The sequence below is a fragment of the Idiotropiscis lumnitzeri genome, unplaced genomic scaffold (assembly GCF_059441095.1).
Source record: "Idiotropiscis lumnitzeri isolate Australia: NSW breed Sydney's pygmy pipehorse unplaced genomic scaffold, RoL_Ilum_1.0 HiC_scaffold_178, whole genome shotgun sequence".
Classification (NCBI taxonomy): domain Eukaryota; kingdom Metazoa; phylum Chordata; class Actinopteri; order Syngnathiformes; family Syngnathidae; genus Idiotropiscis; species Idiotropiscis lumnitzeri.
The window spans coordinates 289,155-296,718 of record NW_028283716.1 but is presented as its reverse complement, the minus strand read 5'-3'; the positions used below and the strand labels follow the sequence as shown (position 1 = coordinate 296,718).

The 7,564-nt window shown below is 43.8% G+C and overlaps 1 long non-coding RNA gene across 2 annotated transcripts; it reads left to right on the top strand.

Annotated features, from left to right (window-relative positions):
- Positions 1-906: 906 nt before the first annotated feature.
- LOC148314957 (uncharacterized) lies at positions 907-4,234 on the top strand. Of its 2 annotated transcripts, none has more exons than XR_015841385.1 (3): positions 907-1,019; positions 3,259-3,354; positions 4,037-4,234. It is a non-coding gene; the product is annotated as an uncharacterized LOC148314957 (long non-coding RNA). The 2 variants fall into 2 exon arrangements; XR_015841386.1 differs by lacking the exon at positions 4,037-4,234 and adding an exon at positions 3,658-3,857.
- Positions 4,235-7,564: the final 3,330 nt, after the last annotated feature.

Below are 7,564 nucleotides of genomic sequence, written 5' to 3'. Positions count from 1 at the left end.
TACAAAGCAACGTCAGGGGAGGGACTTGGCTGCTCACCACACACAAAAAATAAAAAACTCATCATACAAGCAAACAATGAAACATAGAAATAAGATTAACACAAACATGTATCTCTCATGCCATCAATATACCCAAAAAAAATGAAAATAATACAAAAGCCACTCAGCCTTAGCTAATTCAAGCAATGCATTCTGGGAGCAGAGACCCACAATCCCATAGCTGTTTAGAGAGATTTGCATGGCTGTTTAAAGAGATGTGCTGTTATGCTTTGGACTTTTTGTCTGTTGTCTAAACCTGGGACGTTTCTTGCTTGCAATAACATAAATGATAAGACAGACTAAAACATTGTGGACAGCTGCCCTTTGTCCAGCTTTTTCCAACACCATCACCCAAACATTATAGTCAGATGGTGTATTTGTCACGGTCGATTGTAAGCATGGACAACTCACTCTTTGCCCAGCAGGGTGTGCTAACATGCACTTCCAACAGCTCGTTGATGACAAGGGCTGATGGACGTGAGTGGTACTTTGTCCATTTAATGGACGCATCGACTGACAGGGCGCTTTGTTTGCTTATGACTGCGAAAATACGGTAATTACTTTTATTCATGCGTTGAATCTGTACAAATGAAAATATAGACCATGAAGTCTCAAAGACAAGCTGTTAATAGGGTCTGATTCCAATAGAAATTTCTTGTATGATTTGATTTAGAAGATTTAAAAATTGTGGATTTCCTATTTTTATGTTTTGTGTACACAAGATTGTCTCAAAGATTAATTTCTGACATTGATTGAATAATTGTTTTTTTTTTTTTTAAATCTATTTTAAGTGTTGATGCCGCTCAAGAAGATGGCAGTCTGGGAAGACTGGTTAATGATGACCACATGCACCCCAACTGTAAAATGAAGAAGAAGACAACAGAGGACAGACCACACCTCTGTCTGTTTGCGCTCCGAGACATTGATGTTGGCGAAGAAATAACTTAAGACTATGGACCAGCTGGCCTTGGAGAACACAGGTTTGTAAGATGCATCTTTAAGTACAATAACAGAGCCCACTTGTGGTGTTCTGGTGATGTAGTTTCCAATTAGTTTGGCAATCTAATAAATGTATGTTGAGGTTTCTATGGAAGTTGAACATGCTGACTGACTGGGGGAGTTCTCCATTGTCCACTATCTGTAATTCAAATTTGTGGGTCTGAGTCAAAGTTTGGCTCTTCAGGAACAACGAACTGGTCAGGGAGTGACAGTATTACAAAGTTCTGCGTTACTCTTTTCTGGGCGGTGGCCCTGTTAGGCCATCATATGCCATATTGCAAATATCCCCATTGTGGGACTAATTAAGGACATCTTTATGTTGTGGTTTCCCTACCAGAACCAGCACCAACCCTGTATATTCATGATATAAAACACTGTTTCAATTTGATATTTAGCCTTTCTATACTGTAAAAATAGAAGACCCCAGGCTTTCCTGCGCCCCCTTGCCCAATTGGTGGTGTTCAGGAGACAACCTGGGACTGAAATATCAGTCACAACCAGTGTTGTTTTCGTCACTGATGACTATGACGAAAATACTTCGTTAACGCCCCTTTTTTAATGACGATGACAAGCTAAACGAGGTTCTTTTATGACGAAAACATGACGTGATTATTTTATGTTGCTTTTAGTGAAATAAAGCCACAACAGTTGCCCAACAAAATGTTTTGCTTCTCTGCTTATTTTGGAGCAGTGAGCATTGATTCCACTGTTGCCACTTTTTTCTGTTTGTAATGAAGAATCCTTTGTAGTCCATCCAAAAGTCTTTGTTATTGGGTGGAAACCTTGAATGCCTTGTTTTAACTCAAATGGACTTAAACCCATCCATCCATCCATCCGTTATCTGTACCGCTTCTCCTCACTAGGGTCGCGGGGGGTGTTGGAGCCGATCCCAGCTGTCTTCGGCAGTAGGCGAGGTACACCCTTGAATTGGTGTCCAGCCAATCGCAGGGCATACATAGACGAACAACCATCCACGCTCACACTCATGCCTAGGGGCAATTAGAGTGTCCAAGCAACTTGCCATGCATGTTTTAAGAATATGGGAGGAAACCGAATTACCCAGAGGAAACCCACGCAGGAAGGCCGGAGCCAGAATCGTACCTACGACCTCAATATTGTGAGGCCATCCTGCTAACCAGTTGGGCCACCGTGCCGCTTGGACTAAAACCTTTGTGAATAAATTGACGAAAACTAGGGTAAAACTTTTTTTGCGTTTCCGTCGATTAAAACTGGACTAAAACCCTTTTTTTAGTTTTCGTTGACTAAAACTGGACTAAAACTATAACGAATTGGGATGACTAAATGTGATGTAAACAAATCAGCACTTTGTCCAAATGACTTGGACAAAATCTAAAATGCCTGCCAAAAACAACACTGGTCACAACACGTGTCTACAGAAGATTAATTGGCATGGGCGAAATTAATTAGTTTTATTTCATTCATGAGCTTATGTTTTGTTTTGGGTGGCTAAGGCTTAAAATGTGTAAAAATCTAATCCAACCTCAAATATAATTAATTCAATAAATTTATGATGCTACTAAAACATCGAAGCAGCCTCCTCCAGGCTTTACAGACTCAGAAATGGAGGTATGCGTATCGTGTACTCATCCTGTCGTGTCTCGAGATGTTAAAATTGCAGTTAGATAGACGTGTGCTGATTAGACAAGACTTCTAATATATCTGGTGTCACAGGATATTTGTCAGTGAATGTGTATGTCTGGTTTGAGGCTCACTCAGCTTTTTCTTGTGTTGTGGGGTCCAGTTGAGTTGAATTGCGTGTCAGGTATGTTGGCCATCTGACACCCAACTGTCAGGTTTGTGTTTGTGGGGACCCCGTAGAGCCATTTTTATTGTTGACATAAATCATAGCTAATCATCTTTTCCTTCATTATCATATGAAATACAGTTAGGAGTTGTATGTGCCTTTACTATGTTATAATCTTAGAACCTACCAGCCACTACAGGTGTCCGACAAGAAGACTTTTGGCTGTCCTGTGCTCCATTGCGGCCCTGGTGGCGTTCAAAAGACAACCTGTGACTGAAATATCAGTCACAACATATCTCTACTGAAGATTAATTGTCATGCGCTAAAGTAATTGGTTTTGTTTCATTCGTGAACTTGTTAGTTTTTGTTTTGGGTGGCCAAAGCCTAAAATGTGTAAAATTCTGATCCATTTTCTTTTTTTAATTCATTAAATTAATATTCAACTTGTTCATTAGGATGGAGGACAACCGACAATGACTGAATCGGCTGAGGTTGATGCCACCAGAACATCGAAGCAGCCTTCTCAAGTTTTGACAGACTCTGAAAAGGAGGTATGCGTATCATGTGGTCATCCTGTCGTGTCTTGAGATGTTAAAATTACAGTTAGATGTGAAGAACATTATAGGAGCAATCATGTTATCGAATGTAATAAAATAATATCACACACAGTCTAATATCACACACACAGTCTAATATCACACAACAGTTTGATTTTACATACAGTCCAATGTTATGCACAGTTTAAATACATAACACATAAATACATAACACATAAAGTTTCATGATATTGTTACTAACTCTAGTTCATTTATTAACTAAAATCTAGGAACTAACCATCACACCACCGCACTTAGGTTAGGACGACCACTTAGGTCAGGGCAACCGAACAAACTCCACTCCTGAACACACATGAGGGGAGGCGGACATGGACCAAGTAAACACCAGCTGGACCGAAGTAAACATGCCCTTGACAATTTAGGTACCTTTGAATCGGTCGTATGTACTTGTATTGATTTCTGGATTGATTGAAATGTGTCGGCACATGTCGACGTGACTTATGATATTCAATAAAAGGCTTGGAGAGAACTGGAGGTTCAGAGATCAGACCTGTTCACTGAGGTTTCATCTCTCCCGGCCGGAAACTTATAGTCTGCTGTCCGTGTCTGGATTCCTACTTGCCGAGGCGTGAGTCGCTCCCCCACACAGGGGTGATTCTCCCTTGACATTTTACAGTGGTCCTTCGGTCCTTCAAAACGGGTGTTGACCGGGTCATGCGGAGGGGGAGGCGGTGACGACCGGAGGAAAAGACTGTGCACAGCAACCAGGACTTAAAAAACCTCATCTCGTCCTGATTTTGAGGCCGGTCTCGCAGGATCTCCCGACGAGTGCCCCGGTTGACATCCGACTGAACCAGAGGAAAGACACGGACGGCAAGGGGTAAGACAAAAACTTCTTGAAGTATTTTGGGTACCACGGCACCTAGACGGTTTTTGGTATGAGACTTAGCTACTTCACTATTGTTGTTGTTCACTGCAGATAACGTAACTTCTGCAGATTTGGAACATTGTTGCAGATAACGTAACTTCTGTAGATTTGGTTTAGTCAAGAAAACATTACTGCAGATAACGTAGCTTCTGCAGATTAAAAACCAGTTGTTTTAACGGTGCACCTGGGTAACGGAACTCCCGGGTGGTTCGGGTCCGAACAAGTGAGACAGTGAATTGACCAGGCCTGTGACTGACATACTAACTGCGGATTATATGTGTGTGCGTGGAGAGTATTTGAAGGAGATCTAAAATCGTTCACGTTCCGTGAAATTTAAACACCAAGCTGATGTCCTCCTGAGACGCTAGGTCAAAAGGTAGAAGCTTGACATCAGGGGAAGTGAACGAGCACGTAGCATTTCTCCAGAGAATCTCTCAAAGTATTTTTGTGTGACTACTAACAAGCAGACAATGGGGAAGAAAGATAAAAAAAGGGGAGCCAGACCTGACAGGTCAAAATCACCCGATATGGTAAAAAAGATGGAACTCAAGTTCCCGGGTAGTACGAAGTACTTGGGTAAATGGAAAGGACGCTATCAATTTGATCCAGACTTGGCTGGAGTAAGAGAGACGGGGGAGTTGTTGAGAAACCTGTCCATTCATGACCGGCAAAAGCAACGTACTCGTGATACACCAGGGAAACAATTGAGGCAGGCTAGAGTTTGGCATGAGGAGATGCGTAAGAAAGAGGGGGAGAGCCAAAGTGGTATTAATGTTGCTCGTGCTGAAGATGATGAGACACAGGGAAGGGGACGTAAGCGAGTGATTAAAATAAGGAAGGAACAGCTGTTTACGGGGCCAAGCGTAGAACAGCAGTTAAATGCAACACAAAATATAGAAGAGGGGGAAAAGACACGAATGAAAAAAGTAAAACCACCATTACAAGATGATAATGTTACATTCACACCCACTACGACACAGCTGTACCCGACAATACCGCCGCCGAGATATGACCTTAATTCCACATCACATAATGCGGGGCCACACATGATGACGCGTAGGGGTCAAGGGCCCGAGTTATCATGGAATAAAGAGATGGGGGGAACGCCAATCCTCCTGGAGGGACCCGAGGTAAGTAAACCCACTGAGACCTTCCCGCTCATCCAGGTGGCAAATCCGAGAGCAGGGGAAGACGGCCAACCTCATTATGTATTGGTTCATAGGCCTTGGACAAAAGAACAAATGATTAAGGTCCTCGAACATGTTCCAAAACCCACTGATGATGTAGAAGGGTGCGTTCAGGGAATAATTGACTTGCAACAAAGTTATCATCTAAATGGCCCCGAAATGCAGCAGGCACTCATGCAAATTACAGGGTTAAAATGGCACCAGTGCAAAGGGCAGTGGAGCCCATACACAGGGAAAAGTAACGATCTTATTATGTCACCAGGCGAGGTTGTTAATAGTTTAAGCAATCCAGACTCCATTTTTGCAAATATGCGTCGTGTGTTTGTAAAACATCCAAACTATGCTAAGATTAGTCAAACTACACAGTCGATGGAAGAAACAGTACAAGAGTACAGGGCTAGATTGTACCCAGTATTTAAAATAAACAGTGGTATCAGTGAAGATGGTCACCCTAATGGGCCCTTCAACCAGCAATTGAAGCAAGCAATTTTGTTCGGCCTTAAACCACAAATAAAAGCATGGATAGATTGTGATAACGAGGAGGCAAGGAGGAAAGGACTTTGTTTTGTTTGTTTTAGATCTGGGCATTTTGCCAGAGAATGTCGGGAGAGAGATGGCAAGCAGGCATGACTAGGAGAAGTCCGGACGGATGAAGGGAGGAAAAGTGTTGTGTTAGATAAACATTGTGGCCGAAATCAGATAGAGGTCCAGCTGTCTGAAAAAGACGTGCATTCAAAACTAAGACCAGAAACTTTGGTATATGTAAACAATAAGCCTATGATGTGCCTCGCAGACACAGGGGCGGAAAGATCTGTAATTAGAGAGACAGCCAGTGTGCCAAAATCTAAGCGTGTGGTAGTAATGACGGGGGCGAGTGGGGAGGAGGCGAAAGTTCCTTTGAGTGAAGTTGTAAGATTGGAATGGGGCCAGAATAGGGAGGTAGCTTCCACTAGCCGAGTCCTAATGATGGCTAGGTGCCCACATAACTTGTTGGGACGGGCAGATATGCTCCAAATGGAACTAGCCATTGTTCCCACAAATAAAGGGGTGTTTAAAGTAATTCACTGTCCCCTAGACTGCGTTCCTGTGATGGTCACGGAAGCTGAGGACGTGCCATATTACTGGTGGAGTTTGGAATTCCCCTCGGCAGATGTGACCCACACCGCAGAGCATATCATTGATTTGTCAAAAAAACACCTTGTGGGAGAGTATGATACAATGCCAGCAGAAGAATTACACATGACCATAAGATATAGTAGGACCCCGGGGCCAGATGAGCCCTACACCGAGGCTTTGCTCCGGTGTGGCCCGAGCATAGTCCAAGTGATGTATTTTGTTTTCCGAGGGCCCGCCTCATTCTGTACGGTGGACCCACCAGCATGCATTTTGGACTTAATGCCGGACCCAGGGAGTAAACATATATCCATAACAAAGGCACACCAAGACGAGTGGAGCGACAACGCTGTCTCTGCCACATTGGTGTCCACTATTAGGGATTGGACTCGGAGTGGGGAGAAACTAGAGACCTCCCCATCTACTGGATGGTCGAGGCTCAAACTCACACTCAGGGTCACAATGCACCCGCAGGTGCACATGCATCCACCTCTGGAGATGTGATGTATTTTGCTAACAGATGTGGAAGAGCAAGCCCTGAAGGGGCTGCCCAACTCCCTGTGGAGCAAGGGGCCGGCTGACGTAGGACTCATGAAAGGGGTCACCCCAGTTCGAATACGGGGGAAAACGAACCATCAGCCCCCTTACTTCCAGGTTCCCCAGGAGGGGAACTATGCCTGCATAGCTAGAAATTGTTCCGGTAACACCTGCCCGTCTGTCGGAACAGTGCCAGATTTTATGTGTAACACAACCATTATTGTGCCAACTAATAATCGACTCGTGTACCAACGACGGGATGTTTGGTGGTGGTGTGGGGGGAAGACTCTCCGGGGGCATCTCCCCGAGGAATGGAGTGGGTCATGTGCACACGTAATTCTAATCTTCCCAGCTCACATAGCCATAGTCAAGACACACACTCTAAATAATAGGAGGAGACGAAACATTGCACCTTTGAATATGGGACCCAATCCAACGT